General features: G+C 34.3%; 1 long non-coding RNA gene across 1 annotated transcript in view; it reads left to right on the forward strand.

Moving 5' to 3' along the window:
* The window catches only part of LOC128178208 (uncharacterized), a 47,754-nt gene that overhangs the window by 22,481 nt on the left and 5,989 nt on the right, over window positions 1-19,284 (forward strand). The gene's annotated exons all lie outside the window — the stretch shown is intronic.

Consider the following 19,284-nt stretch of genomic DNA (forward strand, 5'->3'; position numbering starts at 1 on the left):
CTTCTCAGAAACTGATCAGCCAGGAAAGCTGAAACTTGTGTGGAAGCATCCTCAGGTATTGTAGGTTCAAGGATGTGAAAATCATGATCCCTGGGGGTAGGGTGGGGCCACAATGAGAGGTCAAAGTTTAACATATGAATATAAAGAGTAAATCTTTAAAAATCTTCTCCTCATAAACTATTCAGCCAGCAAAGCTGAAACTTGTATGGAAGCATCCTCAGGTAGTGTAGATTCAAAGTTGTGAAAATCATGACCCTCGGGGGTAGGGTGGGGCCACAAGGGGGGGGGTCGATGTTTTACATAGGAATATATAGAGTAAATCTTTAAAAATCTTCTTCTCAGAAACTAATCAGCCAGCAAAGCTGAAACTTGTATGGAAGCATCCTCAGATATTGTAAATTCAATGTTGGGAAAATCATAACCCCTGGGGGTAGGATTGGGCCATAATGGGGGGGGGGGGGCTTGAAGTTTAACATAGGAATATATAGAGTAAATCTTTAAAAATCTTCTTCTCAGAAACTAATCAGCCAGGAAAACTGAAACTTGTGTGGAAGCATCCTCAGGTAGTGTAAATTCAAAGTTGTGAAAATCATGACCCCCGGGGGTAGACTGGGGCCACAATGGGGGGGTCAAAGTTTAACAAAGGTATATATAGAGTAAATCTTTAAAAATCTTCTTCTCAGAAACTTATCAGCTAGCAAAGCTGAAGTTTGTGTGGAAGCATCCTCAGGTAGTGTAGATTCAAAGTTGTGAAAATCATAACCCCCGGGGGTAGGGTGGGGCCACAATAGGGGGGGGTCGAAGTTTAACGTAGGAATATATTGAGTAAATCTTTAAAAATCTTTTTCTCAGAAACGAATCAGCCAGTAAAGCTGACACTTGTGTGGAAGTATCCTCAGGTAGTGTAAATTCAAAGTTGTGAAAATCATGACCCCCAGGGGTAGACTGGGGCCACAATGGGGGGGGGGTCAAAGTTTAACAAAGGAATATATAGAGTAAATCTTTTAAAATCTTCTTCTCAGAAACTAATCAGCCAGGAAAGTTGAAACTTGTGTGGAAGCATCCTCAGGTAGTGTAAATTCAAAGTTGTGAAAATCATGACCCCCAGGGCTAGGGTGGGGCCACAATGGGGGGTCAAAATTTAACAAAGGAATATATAGAGTAAATCTTTAAAAATCTTCCTCTCAGAAACTTATCAGCTAGCAAAGCTGAAATTTGTGTGGAAGCATCCTCAGGTAGTGTAGATTTAAAGTTGTGAAAATCATAACCCCCGGGGGCAGGGTGGGGCCACAATGGGGGGGGGGGGGTAGAAGTTTTACATAGGAATATATTGAGTAAATCTTTAAAAATCTTCCTCTCAGAAACGAATCAGCCAGTAAAGCTGACACTTGTGTGGAAGCATCCTCAGGTAGTGTAGATTTAATGTTGTGAAAATCATGACCCAAGGGGATAGGGTAGGGCCACAATGGGGGGTTGAAGTTTAACATAGGAATATATAAAGTAAATCTTTAAAAATCTTCTCCTCAGAAAATAATAAGCCAGGAAAGCTGAAACTTGTGTGAATGCATCCTCAGATAGTGTAGATTCAAAGTTGTGAAAATCATGCCCCCCCCCCCCTGGGGGTAGACTGGGGCCACAATTGGGGGTCAAAATTTAACATATAAATATATAGAGTAAATCTTTAAAAATCTTCTTCTCATGAACCATAAGGCCAGGAAAGCTGAAACTTGTGTGGAAGCATCCTCAGGTATTGTAGGTTCAAGGTTGTGAAAATCATGATCCCTGGGGGTAGGGTGGGGCCACAATGAGAGGTCAAAGTTTAACATATGAATATAAAGAGTAAATCTTTGAAAATCTTCTTCTCAGAAACTATTCAGCCAGCAAAGCTGAAACTTATATGGAAGCATCCTCAGGTAGTGTAGATTCATAGTTGTGAAAATCATGACCCTCGGGGGTAGGGTGGGGCCACAATGGGGTGGTCGAAGTTTTACATAGGAATATATAGAGTAAATCTTTAAAAATCTTCTCCTCAGAAACTAATCAACCAGGAAAGCTGACACTTGTGTGGAAGCATCCTCAGGTAGTGTAGATTCAAAGTTGTGAAAATCATGACCCCCAGGGGTAGGGTGGGGCCACAATGGGGGGTCGAAGTTTTACTTAGGAATTTATATGTATAGAGTAAATCTTTAAAATCTTCTTCTCAGAAACTAATCAGCCAGGAAAGCTGAAACTTATGTGGAAGCATCTTCAGGTAGTGCAGATTCAAAGTTGTGAAAATCATGACCCCTGGGGGTAGGGTGAGGCCACATTGGGGGGTGTTAAAGTTTTACATTGTAATACATAGTAAATCTTTAAAAATCTTCTTCTCAGAAACTAATCAGCCAGGAAAGCTGAAACTTGAGTGGAAGCATCCTCAGGTAGTGTAGATTCAAAGTTGTGAAAATCATGACCCCAAGGGATAGGGTGGGGCCACAATGGGGGGGGGGGTTCGAAGTTTTAAATAGGAATATATAGAGTAAATCTTTGAAAATCTTCTTCTCAGAAACTGATCAGCCAGGAAAGCTGAAACTCGTGTGGAAGCATCCTCAGGCAGTGTAGATTCAATGTTGTGAAAATCATGATCCCTGGGGGTAGGGTGGGGCACAATGGGGGTTCGAAGTTTTACATAGGAATATATAGAGTAAATTTTTAAAAATCTTCTTCTCAGAAACTAATCAGTCAGGAAAGCTGAAACTTGTGTGGAAGCATCCTCAGGTAGTGTAGATTCAAAGTTGTGAAAACATTATCCCTGGGGGTAGGGTGAGCCCACATTGGGGGGGGGGGTGTTAAAGTTTTACATAGGAATATATAGAGTAAATATTTAAAAATCTTCTTCTCAGAAACTAATCAGTCAGGAAAGCTGAAACTTGTGTGGAAGTATCCTCAGGTAGTGTAGATTCAAAGTTGTGAAAACATGATCCCTGGGGGTAGGGTGAGCCCACATTAGGGGGGGGGGGTGTTAAAGTTTTACATAGGAATATATAGAGTAAATCTTTTAAAATTTTCTTCTCAGAAAGTAATCAGCCAGATGATTGTTTATAATTGTTAAGACTTTGGCCCCAGGACAATTCTTTGGCCTCACAAGAAGGTTCAGAGTTTGATGTAGCTTAATATCCCATATATAAACAATTGTAAGGGATCTTTTTGAGGAGTGCAATACTCAACATGTGATATGACTATAAAATCATCCTGTTAGAAAAGGGACTAATGATTATAAACATAAGAATATCCAGGGGGAAAAAATGGATTTTATTTATGCAGGATCTACATGTATTATTGTACATTGTCCAGATTGTTTGTATTATGACTCCATTAAGCTGATTTTATCATACCTATTGTTCCTCAGGTGAGCGATGTGGCCCATGGGCCTCTTGTTTTTAATTTGTAACTTTTTTCAACAATGACCACCATTCCTTTTGTGATAAATTGTTTGATTTAAGTTGATTAGCTAGTTTTAAGTAGTACGTTTGCTTTGCATTCCTTACTTTATTTATGCATTCATTTCTTGCCTTTCGATAATTAGCCCAGTCCACTGAGGATTGGGATTTTTTAGCCTTCGAGTGCAGACGTTTGCATTGCCTTATAGCTCGGCGGACAGCATTATGCCTCCAAGGGGGATCATTAGGTCGAGAAGTGATGACCTTGTTTGGTATATTTTTGGTGGCAGCCTCTAATATTTTATTTGTAATTTTGTTACAAGCTTGATTGATTTCATTAGAGATTTGCATATCCAGATTTTGTTTATGTAGGCAAATTTTATAATCATAAAAGTTGGTTTCCCAAAATGACCAAACATTTCTAGTGAAAGTTCGACGTATAATTTGGGCGATTTTAGGACACAGTAGATGGGACAGTGGTAGCCTGTGTTACTTGGAAGAATGTTGTCCCCCACCCCAGAAAAAACGATGTTTTCTATATTGTTTACTATTAACAAATCTAGTAATGTTTCAGAGTTTTCCGTAAAATGCGTAGGGTCTGTGATAAGTTGTGTCATTCCTACAGTACAGGCAACGCGGATCCCGTGTTTCCCGCGCCCCGTCACGGTATAAACACATCGAGGTGATCGGCCAGGTGAGACAGGTATCCCGCGTTCCCATCACGGTAAACTGATCATCTACCTGTCCCCGTCACGGTAAAATTATCGATGGAAAAGTATCGTATACAAGCGGGAGTTATCTCCCCGAATGACAAATAAATTGCATGTTAATTTATATTTAATGACGATATTTAACCAGATTTTGACAGAGATTATAATCAAAATACTTGTAATTTTTTTAATAATTTTTTTTTATTTCATAGCTATTAAATATATTATTATAGTATTTAATTTAATACTTGTGCAGCAGTCGCAAATAAAATATTTTCGATTCCATTATCATATTTCAAGAAGGTCGTTAAAATAAAAATTATCATGAAATGATTTTAAAATTATGAATGTGTACGCAGTGTGATTGTGTTTTCTTAACAATTAAATGGTTCGCTTACATTTGTATTGTTTGTTGTTGAAGTCCACGCGTGTCAACTAATAATGAGCAAGTGATTCAAAATCAGGGCTTCCTCTAGCTATGATTAGCAACCCGGTATTTTTAGCACGTTCGGTTCATTTCTTTCGAGGTCTTCTACGTGTAAAGAACATTTTTTGTGTATTCACGTTTTAGTGATTTTGTGTTGCGTTACTTTAAGTTTGGCTCGACGTTTGTCATTGCGCGAGGATTCCCACTTTCTAGTGCGTTACGTTTGCGACGACAATCTTCAAGTGCGAAGCCGTGTGTTCTTCAATACTCAGTCTGACTTGAATATTTAATGTGTCCCATGGAGATAAGTCGTCCACGAATCCCAGCTACAGAAGTACCGCTCCGATGCATTCTAACTATCTCCAGCTTCAAATCGTGTCGAATACGCCCCATCGTAATGCGAAAAATCAAATGAACGTGTATCTCTAACAAATAGAGAGTACGGAGCATTAGAGATACCCAGAGTTGCATAAAATTATGTAATCGAAAGATATTGTGGGTATCCCTTGTCATGTTGTTGTGATGGTGTACCAGCTACCCGCCGTGACGGAGGTTAGCGTTCGCTCGCGACCGAGCCCCCCCTCTCTCTCTCTCTCTCTCTCTCTCTCTCTCTCTCTCTCTCTCTCTCTCTCTCTCTCTCCAGAATAACTAGATAATTTATTTTGAGAATGAAATGTTGTTAAACCGTATTCCTATGTTCTTACACATTTCAAACGAATTAGGAACATGTTTTGAAAGTTTTGCTGTTGATATTTCATGCCGATAAAAAAACATTTAAACATTTCAGTAAATGTATTGATATCATTTTATGTGTGCTTGTAATTTTATTGTATATAAAGCTACTACACATATGTAAACCTGTATGTAAATTCGTAACCTAACCTCTCTCCCCCCCCCCACTCACCTCAAAGTTTTATGTCTGTCAAAGTTAACTTTATTTGACTTTAGTCCCTATTGTTTTACACAAAGGTGTGAAACTATCGCACTGACAGGAAATCACTCTACGCTTGAACGCACAGAATACACAGGAATGAGGCAGGTAGATAATCTGTGTAACGATTGACCAAGAAGAATTCTACATGTATATCAAACAATTTTACTAATAGTTATATTAAATAATTGATTCATTTTACTGCGTTCTTTAACAGTTAAACGTGTTTAAGATGTTCCTTCCCGCAAAAAACCTCCATTATTACATGAAAGTAACGAGAGAGAGAAAAAACACAACGAATTAAACTTTCTAAACACAGTAAATCAAGCATCACGAACATTGTAAAAACTTAACTGTTAGATATACTTCTTATTTTCTTTATTAAAAATAAAACTAATAGAACGAAACTTTGTCATGGAGGGAACACGTGGTAGAACTAGCGGGCTGATTTGATTGACAGGTGCAGCACGTGGACTCAAATCACAGTATACCATATTCTTTTATGAATACAAATTTTATGAATATTTAGAATTGGATATTACTATATTTCACATAAGTGTACGTTAAATTACTCCTAAACGCCCCACCTCTCTACCTCTCTCTCTCTCTCTCTCTCTCTCTCTCTCTCTCTCTCTCTCTCTCTCTCTCTCTCTCTCTCTCTCTCTCTCTCCCCTCTTCTGTAAGGTGTTGAGCGATTAGACGAAGCCGTACGCGATTTAAACTTTTTCTTTTGTCGTGAATAGGTGTGAAAACCCTCAAGGGCATGTCGTCTTCTACCCTTTAGTTTGTTAATCACTACATGTATACACAGAAAATGACCGTGACTTAAACTTTATATGTATACACAAGAACGCATACTGACACGTTATTATTCAAGGCGCTTTAAAGCAGCACCAACTTTATATTTGAATGATAATTTTATTATTGAATGGAGAAAAAATATTTGATAGTTGATTCCCGACATTTGTTCATTTCTCAATTTAAAACATACACTTGTACTGACAGTTTACGGCGCTATGCGTGTCAACTTATAAAATGAGAAGATGAAATTGCTCAGCATTGATACGATGAAATATTTAATTTTAAGAGTGTTCTAAAAACAGGATTAACAACTAATAGAAATAATAACTGAAATAAGCACGTCAAATACAAAGATGTGTGTTCTTATTTACAAATCACATAATTTATTTGCGTAATGTTGTGTCATGTTGTAATTCAAATGTAGTTTCCAATTTCACGAAATTCTATTTCATAAATATTATTTATTAATTTTATATTAATATGAACCACAATTTATTTACAATGCAGCTTTTATGCTTAAATCTGAAGTCGCATATTTGACGTGGATTTACGCGACCCGCATTGCCTGTAATGTACAGTACAGGTAAAGTAACAAGAACAAGCAGCAGCAGGAATAACGGTAAATCACACCGTCGTGGTGTCATCACGGTCGCAATCCATACCGCGATCAAAAACCGCGATGGTGTATCGCGGGAACGATAAAAATACCGTGACGGTAACGCGGGCCAATACGGGATCCGCGTTGCCTGTACTGTAGATCTTTAATGATATCTTTGATTTTGGAAGTTCTTAAATTGTTAAGGTTGTCATTGAAATCCCCTGTAATAATGATATTTGATATGTTTGTATCTTTAGCCTTCTCCATAGAATACGCTATTAAGTTCCATTTTTCTGTTTCTGAATTAGGACGGCGGTAGAACGTTCCAATAAGAAATTTCTTTTTATATATAATACATTCCACCCATATGCATTCTACCTGGGTAACTTCTAAGTCGGTTCTGCGCTTGCACACGATATTACTATTGACGTATATCATCACGCCCCCGTATCTATTGTCACCTCTATCGCGCCTCATTGGTTCTTGAAAACCCTGATTTATCAAATCTTCGGAGTCAGTATTGTGGTCCAGCCACGTTTCATTCAATGTTATGATGTCAAACCCCCCGAATTCTACTTGAATAATATCAATTTTATTACTTACACTTTAGACATTGAAATGTACTAAAGTAATCGAGTTCTCCAAAAATTGATCGAGTGAGTTTAGAGAACTTTCATGTAGGTCTTGATTAAGCGCCGCGCAATTATCATAAGGGCCTGGGTTTTGTTCTATATCGCCGCTTGATAAAAGAAGATGCATGATTATCCATAGAATGGTTGTTTCATTACGTTAGCTATCAGGCGTACTAGTAGAGACGTATAAGTTGAGGACCATTGAGCATGTACTTTGTCCGTATAGTAGGTGTAATCTCTGTGTGGTGTAATTAATGTTTTAGGATTGCTTGATATTTGGGATGTATTTGTAGAAAAAAGTGAGATTAATATTAATAATGACAACGATTTTGGACCATAGTTAAGCAATAGGTTGACCATAAGTATAGTAAGCAGGTTTATGCAGCCTTTTCTTTTAAGAGAACCGTGGTGTAACCCTAACCTTAGGCATAAATAAAAGTTCAGCAAATATTACACTTTATACAGTAAAAAAAAACCTCATCACTATGACATCATTATGACGTCATAGGTGAGGTAATCTCAAGCTTGTATCAAAATCGAGCAAAAAATGAATTAGGCTACTGGTAAGGGCTTCACAATATAGAGTCATATAACTTTATCATTTACAGAACAATACCTACATGTACATGTAATACATTGATGAATAGGGAAATTTGTATACTTTCCTATTTGACCCTTTTCCTGGTATTTGAATACAATTCTTTTTTGTAGCTTAAGTAAAAACTAATTAATAATTTGTGTGATTAAAGTTCTATAAAATCTGACATATCAGGTAATTGAGCCTTTTTACAAGAATATGAACAAAATAAATTTGTTAGATTATTGATTGTTTATGTTTTACATGCATTTTAATCCTTGAGATAAAAGTTTCCTTGATATATTTTATTTGGAGAACATTGAGTGTCAATGAACTAGATGTTGTTAAGGTTAATTTTGACTGAACTGTTTCTTCAGATTTCATGCATGTGTATCAACGATGTAAAATCCAGAATTGTGTATTCAATTTTCTCCAAATTTGGAATCCTGGTTCTATATAGTGTCTAGAGTGAATATATAAGCTTAGAATTGTAAATAACCACAGTGACTGTTTTATATTGGGTAAATCCCTTCAACTATTTTTAGAATCGGTAGGACAACAAAGGTGGCAGGGGGATAGTTTCGAACGAAAGACTTGGTCAAAATTTTAGAATAAAAGGAGAACCTGAGGTTTGGCTGGTTATTTGAGGTGTATAAATTGCTAGAATATTTAAACAAAAGAGATACGAAAACTCATGAATACACGATTTTTAAATGACCTTGACCTTTGACCTTTATGTCATTTTGATCGGCCAAGGAAGACACATCCATCCCAAGTGGTCCAAAGTCTATGTTACAAATAGTAAAAAAGTTGGAAGTGATTTTATGGAAATTTAAATACTTTCAGGGGCAATAACTGATAGAAGGGGGTCTCGGACCCTTTCTGTATGAATAGATTGTAGGAGCGTCTAAGTGATCTATAGACGTTAGTAAAAGTTTCAAGTCTCTATCTCTTATGGTTTCAGAGGAGTAGCGATAACAATCACTTCGTACACAAAGGGCAATAACTTTGTAAGTCCTGGGAGGTATCAAGCAAAGGGTCATTTGGTACCATAACTTTTAATGCTCAATAACATAAAGAAAAAACTATTTCAATATCTCTTGAATCAAAAAAGGTGTTCCTGGAAAAAAAGAGAAAAAAAATAAATAAACTAGTAGACTAATTGTTCTCGAACAATTAGAGGTCTTTCCACCTCATTGTGTTTTATGTTTGAAATAAGATTGCTTCAATAGAATAAAGTATATTTTCTGCATTACTTCATAAAAAAGTGTCAAACTATTAAGTTTGCAATTTTTTATTGCTTGACCTTGACCTTTGACCTTTATGTCATTTTGATCTGACAAGAAGACGCTTCAATACCAAGTGGTCCAATGTATCGATGATTATTGATTCAAAAGTTATTTGTGTTTTTTATTGAATGTTTGAAACTTTCAGGGGCAATAACTGCTAGAAAGGGACTTTGGACCCTGTCGGTATGAATAGATTGAAGGAGCGTCTAAGTGTACTGAATACATTAGTAAAAGTTCCAAGTTTCTATCTCCAACGGTTAATGAGGAGTAGCGATAACAAGCATTTCGTACAACAGGGGCAATAACTCTATAATTGTTACATGGTAAGGGCCAAAGGGTTATATTTTGAAATGTCTTGAGATGCCCTACTACATCCATGAAAAAGTTTTTCTCTACCACTCTAAACAAAAGAGATCTAAAAACTCATTAATTAAGAGTTTTCCAAATGACCTTGACCTTTGACCTTTATGTTATTTTGTTCGGCCAAGATAGACGCTTCCATCCCAAGTGGTCCGAAGTCTCTATGATAAGTAATAAAAAAGTTGGAAGTGATATTATGGAAATGTAAATACTTTCAGGGGCAATAACTACTAGAAGGGGGATTCAGATTCTTTCGGTATGATAGATTGAAGAACCCTCTAATTGTACTGAAGACATTGGTAAAAGTTCCAAATTTCTATCTCTTATGGTTTCAGAGAAGTAGCGATAACAAGCTTTTCGTAAACAAGGGCTATAACTTTGTAAGTTCTAGGGGTTATCAGGATCAGGGTCATTTGGTATTATAACTTTAAATGGTCAATTACATGAAGAAAAAATTGTTTCAATATGTCTTATAATAAAAAAGGTGTCCCTTGGAAAATAGAAAAGAAAAATAATAAGAACTAGATTCGATCTCGTTGCGAGTGGGTCTTCCGTTCAATAATTTATTTTCACATGATTTAAATTTTTTTTTTAAATTTTCAAAAAATTTAAAATTCATCCAATCATTTCAAGAAAGATGTCATTAGACGCAGAATTCAAAGCGCAACTTAGATATTATGTTTAAAAAAAGTCTGATGTCATTTAAACACAATTTAATTAAATTTAAAATTTTCAAAAAATTGAAAATCATCCAATCAATTTGACAAAGATGTCATTAGACGCAGAATTGTAAGCACAACTTAGATATCATGTTTAAAAAATTTTCTGATGTCATTTAAACACGATTTAATTAAATTTTAATTTTTTTTTTAAATTTAAAATTCATCCAATCAATTCAACAAAGATGTCATCAGACGCAGAATTGTAAGCGCAACTTAGATATCATGTTTTGAAATTAGTTTGAGGTCAATTTAACGCGATTCAAATGAGTTTAAAATTTTTGAAAAATTTTAAATTCATCAAATCAATTCGAAAAAGATGTCATCAGACGCAGAATTGTAAGCGTAACTTAAATATTATGTTTTGAAATTAGTCTTAGCTCATTTTAACATGATTTAATTAAATTTAAAATTTTCAAAAATTTAAAAATTCATTCAAATACTTCGAGAAAGATGTCATTAGACGCAGAATTCTAAGCGCGACTTGGTTATTATGTTAAAAAATTATTCTGAGTTCATTTAAACAAGATTTAATGAAATTTTAAATTTTCAAAAATTTAAAAATTCATTCAAAATTGAAAGAGCAACTTAGTAATCATGTTTGGAATTTAGTCTGAGTTCATTTTAACGCAATTTAAATGAAATTAAAAATTTTTAAAAATTTAAATTCATTCGATCAATTCGAGAAAGATGTCATCAGACTCAGACTTGTAAGCGCAACTTAGATATCCTGTTTTAAAATTAGTCTGAGGCCATTTTAATGCAATTTAAATGAGTTTAAATTTTTTTAAAAAATTAAAATTCATCCAATCAATTCGAGAAAGATGTCATCACACTCAGAATTGTAAGCGTAACCTAAATACATGTATTATGTTTTGAAATTAGTCTGAGGTCTTTTAAACACGATTTAATTAAATTTAGAATTTTCAAAAAATTTAAAAATCATCCAATCAATTCGAGAAAGATGTCATTAGAGGCAGAATTTTAAGTACAACTTCAATATTACATTTAAAAATTAGTATCAGGTCAATTTATTAAGATTTAATTAAATTTAAATTTTTTTAAAAATTTATAATTTATCCAATCAATTCGAAAAAGATGTCATCAGACGCAGAATTGTAAGTGCAACTTGGATAGTATGTTTTAAAACTAGTCTGAGATCATTTTAACACGATTTAATTAAATTTTAAATTTTTAAAAAAATTAAATTTCATCCAATTAATTCGAGAAAAATTTCATTGGACACAAAATTGTAAGCGCAACTTAAATATTATGTTTTAAAATTAGTCTGAGGTCATTTTATTACGATTTAATTGAATTTAAAATTTTCAAAAAATTTAAATTTCATCCCATCAATTGGAAAAAGATTTTATTAGACGTAGAATTAAAGTGCAACTTAGATATTATGTTTTAAAATTAGTCTGAGGTCATCATAACACATTGAATATGAGTTTTAAAATTTAGCTTCCCTACTCGGAATTTCCAGACAATGATTTTTCTCGTGATGCTAGATTATCATGTCCTCTATCATTCCTGAAATTTTCAGCTTTCTATCTTTTCTCGCTTTAAAATAGATGTGTGGACAATGAAAACTCATCGAAAGTGTGTTCTATATTTTGACCCCGGCTAGCTTCCGTACTCGGAATTTCCCGACAATGATTTTCCTCGGGAGGCTAGACGATCATGTCCTCTATCATTCCTGAAAATGTCAGCTTTTTATTTTTGGACGTTTTTGAGGAGATGCGTGGACAAGACGTTTTCGTCAAAAACGTGTCCTATATTTTGACCCCAGCTATCTTCCGTACTCGGAATTTCCGGACAATGATTTTCCTCGGGAGGCTAGACGTTCATGTCCTCTATCATTCCTGAAAATTTCAGCTTTCTATCTTTGGACGTTTTTGAGGAGATGCGTGGACAAGACGTTTTCGTCAAAAACGTGTACTATATTTTGACCCCGGCTAGCTTCCGTACTCGGAATTTCCGGACAATGATTTTCCTCGGGAGGCTAGACGTTCATGTCCTCTATCATTCCTGAAAATTTCAGCTTTCTATCTTTGGTCGTTTTTGAGGAGATACGTGGACAAGAACTTTTTAAAAAATGACAAAATGGCGGATAAGTCCGAACCGGATGTGATTTTTACAAAATAAAAAAAAGCGTATCAAGTTTATATATTAATAGATAGATGCTGAAAATTTGACAAAAATCGGACCACCCATCTCCGAGAAATCTTCTGCACAAAAATTGTAAAGAAAAGAAAAAGAAAAAAAAAAGTGAAAAAGAAACATTACAATAATAGAAGGGTCTTCCGCTGAAGACGGAAGACCCTAATAAAAAACATAAAGAAAACAAAAGGTCTTTCACCTGAAAGGTGGAAAGACCTAAAAACATAAAGAAAACAAAAGGTCTTTCACCTGAAAGGTGGAAAGACCTAAAAACATAAAGAAAAAAGGTCTTTCACCTGAAAGGTAAAAAGACCTAAAAAACATAATACAAAAGGTCTTTCACCTGAAAGGTGGAAAGACCTAAAAACAGAAGAAGTACAAAAGGTCTTTCACCTGAAAGGCGGAAAGACCAAATAAGTTGCTTTTGTTCACAATATTTAATTGCTTGCCGGAATGTTTGTACATCATGATATTTACTTTAGAAGGTAAAAAAGGAAAGATTACGTACCATTAACTTTGTTCCATGTTCACATTGAAAAATACTGTTGTTTAAGTTGATCAATCGTTGCTTCAAAAAATGATCAGTATCAAACGACTGACAAACATACGCATACAAGTACAAACAGATTTTGATAAGAAAAAAACTGCACAATTGTGTATTGGTGACTTTATCATTGTGCTCTAGAAATAAATACAGGTAACTGTTCATTTTTAACAAACGTGAATAGCCATGGTAGTAGAAATGCACAAATATACAAACGCAGCAGCGCAAGCTATGCAGCATATAGTATTTTGTCTGTTAAGCATTCTGATGAATGTCCCTGAAGAAAACATCAATACGCATTCTACTAATGTGGTCCCAAATATGGGGTATCACCTGAAAAAACGGTACTCACTGCTTCCAATTCAATGGGACGTACCTCTCTTTTGAACACTGACAATGGGGTATTTAAAAAGGTTGATGCAATATTTTTTTAAAGTGAGCGTAGAAATTGAAGTTCAGACATAATTGTCCATATTAATTTCATAAATTCTGAAAAATCATTCAAAATGAGTTTCCAAAAGACAATTCAAAATGGTATATATTTTCAATACGCTTTGTATACACTGAAACTTGTAGTAGCCCACAATGCCTTGCAACTCATTCACCTGATTGGTTTGTCGATAAAAGTAAACAGATGGCTAATTTACTATGCAAATTTATGCTGACGTCACAAAATATAGTGGTCTCGACCTGTTAAAAAGAAACACACTCTAATCTCTTTCTTATGGACAAATATCGGAAGTTCTTACTTCACACAAAGATTGCTTCTGACCTAAGGATGTGTCATGACCTTGACCAAAGGTCATTTGGGCAAGGGCAAGGTCACTGGGAGAAAAGTGAAAATTGATTAGAGTAATGTTTGTGAACAAAGGGATGCAAATGTCCTCATGCATTAATGGTTAACTTGAAATAAAATGGAATTAAAAGAATAGAAATTGGTTTGTGTACTCATATTAGCATTAACAGTTTTAAAAAAATAGAGCAGTTGTTATTTATAGAAAATAGACGGTGAAATAGATTCATTCAATATTTTCTATAATAGAAAAAATACATGAGTTATAATTTTTTCTTAGCAGGGGGTAACAATTGTAAGCTTGCTCACAGTATTTCTAGTTTTGTATTAACCAAAGATGTCCAATCCAAGGTATCTGCCAGTAATGCTTGATGAATCATCCTATAATGAGTATTCATCAACCCGCGTTCTTGGTTACCCCGGTCTGGAAAGTTCTATCCATCAAAACTAAAATTACGCATTCAAGAAATGAATTGTCTTATTTTATTTTTTTCAGCATTTGTCAAATCTTAATTTCTCTGCTTATTTTACGCGAGTACTTAATTCCGCGATTCAACGGTTTTCCATCAAATCGCGAGAACATAAAATCGCGAATGCCGAAATGTTATCATAGTTTCATGTAGTTTACATATGTCTGAAAATTAAAAGCGATATTTGAAAATTCGCGTGACGTGCTTCTCGCGATTTTACGCGGATATTTATTCCTCGCGTTTAATTAGGAATTTACAGTACTCTAAAAAGATCCCAGTAAAAATATATGCACTCTTTGCATAGTCATTCAATATCATTTCATTGTAAGCATATATTTTGATGCAAACTCTCACTGACCTCTATCTGCCAAAGCGTGTCCACCACTTTACTCTCAGTTTTAGTTCACCTAAGCTGAAAGCTCAAGTGAGCTATTCTGATCACAGTTTGTCTGTGGTCCTTTTGTCTGTCCATCTTTCTGTAAACTTTTCATATTTTCAACATCTTCTCTAGAACCACTGGACCTATTTCAACCAAACTTGACACAAAGCATCCTTAGGCAAAGGGGATTCAAAGTTGTGAAAATTAAGGACCACACTCTTTTACAAGGATAGATAATAAGGACTTATTGAGCATTTTCAAGAATTTTTAAAAAATCTTCTCAAGAACCATAAGGCCAGGAAAGCTGAAACTTGTGTGGAAGCATCCTTAGATAGTGTAGATTCAAAGTTGTGAAAATCGTGACCCCTGTGGGTAGGATGGAGCCACAATGGGGGGGGGGTCGAATTTATACATGAAAATATGTAGAGTAAATCTTTAAAATTCTTCTTCTCAGAAACTGTTAGGCCAGGAAAGCTGAAACTTATGTGGAAGCATCCTCAGGAAGTGTAGATTAAAAGTTGTGAAAACAACCATAACCCCCCCCCCCCTCCCATTGTTAGGGTGGGGCAAAATGGGAGTTTGGTGGAATTTCACATAGAAATATATAGAGTAAATCTTTAAAAATCTTCTTCTCAGAAACTGTTAGGCCAGGAAAGCTGAAACTTATGTGGAAGCATCCTCAGGAAGTGTAGATTAAAAGTTGTGAAATCAACCATAACCAACCAACCAACCCCCCCCCCCCCCCCCCGATGTTAGGGTGGGGCAAAATGGGAGGTTGGTGGAATTTTTTTACATAGAAATATATAGAGTAAATCTTTAAAAATCTTCTTCTCAAGAACCATTTGGCCAGGAAAGCTGAACCTTATGTGAAAGCTTTCTCAGGTTGTGTAGATTCAAAGTTGTAAAAATCATTACCCTTGGGGGTAGGGTGGAGCCACAATCAGGGGTTTTCCTACGGTTTTTAAACTGGGGCAAGGGTTGGTATAATTGGTAAAATTGACGCGTAAACTGTTCAAATTGGGAAAATTACAAAAAAATACTACTTTCATTTGAGGACCAACCTCTGGCAAAATTTTATACTTTATTACCCCCCCCCCCCCCCCCCCCGAAATTAGTGAGAAGTTTGTAAGACATAATTTATTATTACAATGTAACAATGATATATAAAGATTTTAAACCTAATCTTTAAATAATAAGAGATACTAAAATAAAATTGAACACTTACATTCAAAGATGAAAGAAAATACTTTTTTTCCTAATTTTCTAAAAGTTGATTTAATTTAATTCATGCATTTCTACCTTTTATAGATGAAATGTTTCTTAATTATGTAAGCGAATTGACAAACATGCAAAAGAATAATTTTTTGCAAAATGGCAATGATATTTGCATTTTGAGGTATTTAAGTCCTAACCCTTTGACCCAATTACAACCATTATAACTACATAGAAGTCACCGGGTTCACAGGTGTGTGACTGTCAGTCAATATATTGGGTCTCAATAGCTCAGTGGTTAAAGGTCATATGAAACGATATCCTGACCATAGTGAGTTATATACGGGAATGAGTTCATATGTGCCTATTTAATAAGACTGAAATTGTTTTTTGAATATTTTATGCAAAATGTGAGCGCCACAGTCGATCAAAATCACTTAATCGGGAAAAGGAACATTGACTTACGCGGCTTACCTCCCTTGCTTATGACGTCAGTAAGACCCAATGGCCTTATAAAGCTATGTTGTGAATACAAATATCCATTTTGCAGCATATTAAAAGAAAAAAAATACTATTTTAAATAAAAACTTGTATAATTATACAATAATCAACCACGGCAGTATTTTTTCTCTCAAAATTTGAAATCGTGTGCATTTATATTTAATAGCATGTACATATTCAGTTTAGAGAAGTCGCGGAGAATGAATGATTTTCTTCATAGATCTTCATGCAAGTACAATATCATTTTAATATATGCATGACCTATATATGTTTTATTTCATTCTTTTTAATGAAATTGTCAAATTAAAAAATAACTGATCGTTTTTCCCATTTGCACGTTCATGCAATTTATTAAGATTTTTTTTAAGCAACTTATATAGGCCTCGTGGCGCCTCATTCGCTTCACGATTATACTGTTTGTTTCGATTTCAAATTCACAATTATGTTACCATTTAATTATTTTTAGTCTATCAATTAAATGTTTTGATTTTGAAACATGTACTTGTATCTGCCTCGGTGTTTTGATTTTACAACGTGTATGTGCGGTGTTTTGATTTTACAACGTGTATGTGCGGTGTTTACTCACAGATCCCTTCTATCTCACTTTCTTCCGCAATTTTTTCTTTCGTTCTTTTATTATTATTGATGCTTGTTCTTAATAAAATCTGTTCATTATCTTCACATTCGTTTACAACTATTTTTATCAAACAACCGATTTATTTTACCGATACATTTCGAAATCTTTCGCGATCTAATTTTAAAAAATATTTTTAGAAATATTTTGCAGTATTTCACAGCAGCTTTTAAATACAATTAAACTATGTACACAATGCCTCAAACATTTTCATTGGCATGCCTTATACCTTTTTTATGTGACAAAATAAATCAAATGAATCAATTCCCTTTAAATGTAGCTCAATCATTATATGTATCGAAGAAGAAAATGATGTTTCTATTTCAAAATGATCAGGATAATTCATTAATTGGCTCTTAATGTTTGGAGCATTTCTTCTGTTAAATTTTCAATGCAGTACGGGATCTTCATTATGATTTTACTCTGGTGAGAAGCTGATCAATATTAGATTTATTCATTAACGAAACTAAGTCATCTGTACTACGAAATCAAATGATCTCATTTGAAAAGAAAGACACTCTCATATATGCAAAAATTACTAAAATCAAAACGATAAACTACCGTAAAATTACACTAGTTTTGATGCATTGTTTACATCGGTGGGTCTGTGTGACGTCATAAATCCACAAAATCAAGAACGATAAGCGGGGAAGAATTTTTTCAGGTGCTGAGTTTTCAGTGTTATTTCTCAGTAATGCAAAGGCAAAAAAATCTTACATCACTAAGTAAATTCGCGTTGATAGTACGTAACCAAGCCCGAGTTAAATTCATAATACAACATTGTTTTATTGTACCATACTTGACTCATAACATCATATATTTCTTTCCCAACAACCAATGATTAAAAAAAAATTATCGCTGTATTTTGATGAACGATGTTTTCTCCTTTAGCGGATCATTTTCTCCATTACCGAATCACGTGATATACAGCTGATTAGTTTTTGTTAGGGACAGTGTCGAAATATTTTTTTTAAGTTTTAATATGCTTTAAAGCATGAATAAGCAAAATGGAAATGCTAATATTTTTTTTCATTTTGAGTTAAGTGTTCATTCTATTGAAACCGACAATTCATGAAAAAATAACAAATAATTCAAAGGTAAAAAAAATGACTGCATGATTTGCAAACTTTGATCCACCAATTTATTAAAAATCAATTAGTTTTTAGTCATTGTAAGTCATCAATATTGTCAATTTTATGAGATACGTGTATATGAACATCTTTTTATGAAATTACAAAGAAATATACAATGGCATGTAAATGGATCAAGAAAAAACCCGAAATACAACATGTATGAGGGTTTGCCAAAAATTGCATAGACAAGTGACGTTATTCAGTTCATAGAACTCACAGAATGATGAAGTTTGTGTCGCAACGGGTTTAAGTTATTTGCATTGAAATTATGTGTCAACATTGATTGTATCAGATTGGGTTTTTATAACATATACTACATCATAAATTTTTAATGCGGCGCAACGACACTTAAAAAAAATAAAACTTGAAGAATATCGTGAGGAAAATAACTCACGAATAAAAAATTAAAAAAAAAAAAGAAGAAAAAAATGAATTTACATTTCTGCATTTTTTTTTATTTATTCAAAAAAAATAGCCATTCCGAATTTTTTAAAGATTTTTTAGCACGTATGTTAGAAAGGTTGAAATTTGAATATATACACACGGTAACTAATTATAAAAAAAGGTTTTAAAAGATCTAGAAGCATATCCAAGGGTGATTTTAAAGTAAACAAATTAAAATACACAAAATTGCCTAGAAATGTGTTTAGTGATTGTATAATTAAGCAACCAAAAAAAAAAACAAACAAAAACAGGACCCAGTATTGACATCCAGCAATAAAAAAAGAAGACCCCCACCGATAGAAATGGAAGAACAAATACCAGGAAGACAGACGTTTTGAATCGGGGATCATTTGTACTATGAAATATTTTAAATCAAATCTAGAAATGTATAGTGAATGACTGAATGTGCAAACTGGATGGGTGTTCAAGGAAAATAAATATTTTCCATGACCTGTACATGTATGGAATCAGCGATCGTTTGTACTTATGAAAATTTTTTAAAACAAAAATAAAAAAGTATAGTGAATCTGCAAACTGGATCCATGTTCAAG

Source organism: Crassostrea angulata, chromosome 3 (genome assembly GCF_025612915.1).
Source record: "Crassostrea angulata isolate pt1a10 chromosome 3, ASM2561291v2, whole genome shotgun sequence".
NCBI lineage: Eukaryota > Metazoa > Mollusca > Bivalvia > Ostreida > Ostreidae > Magallana > Magallana angulata.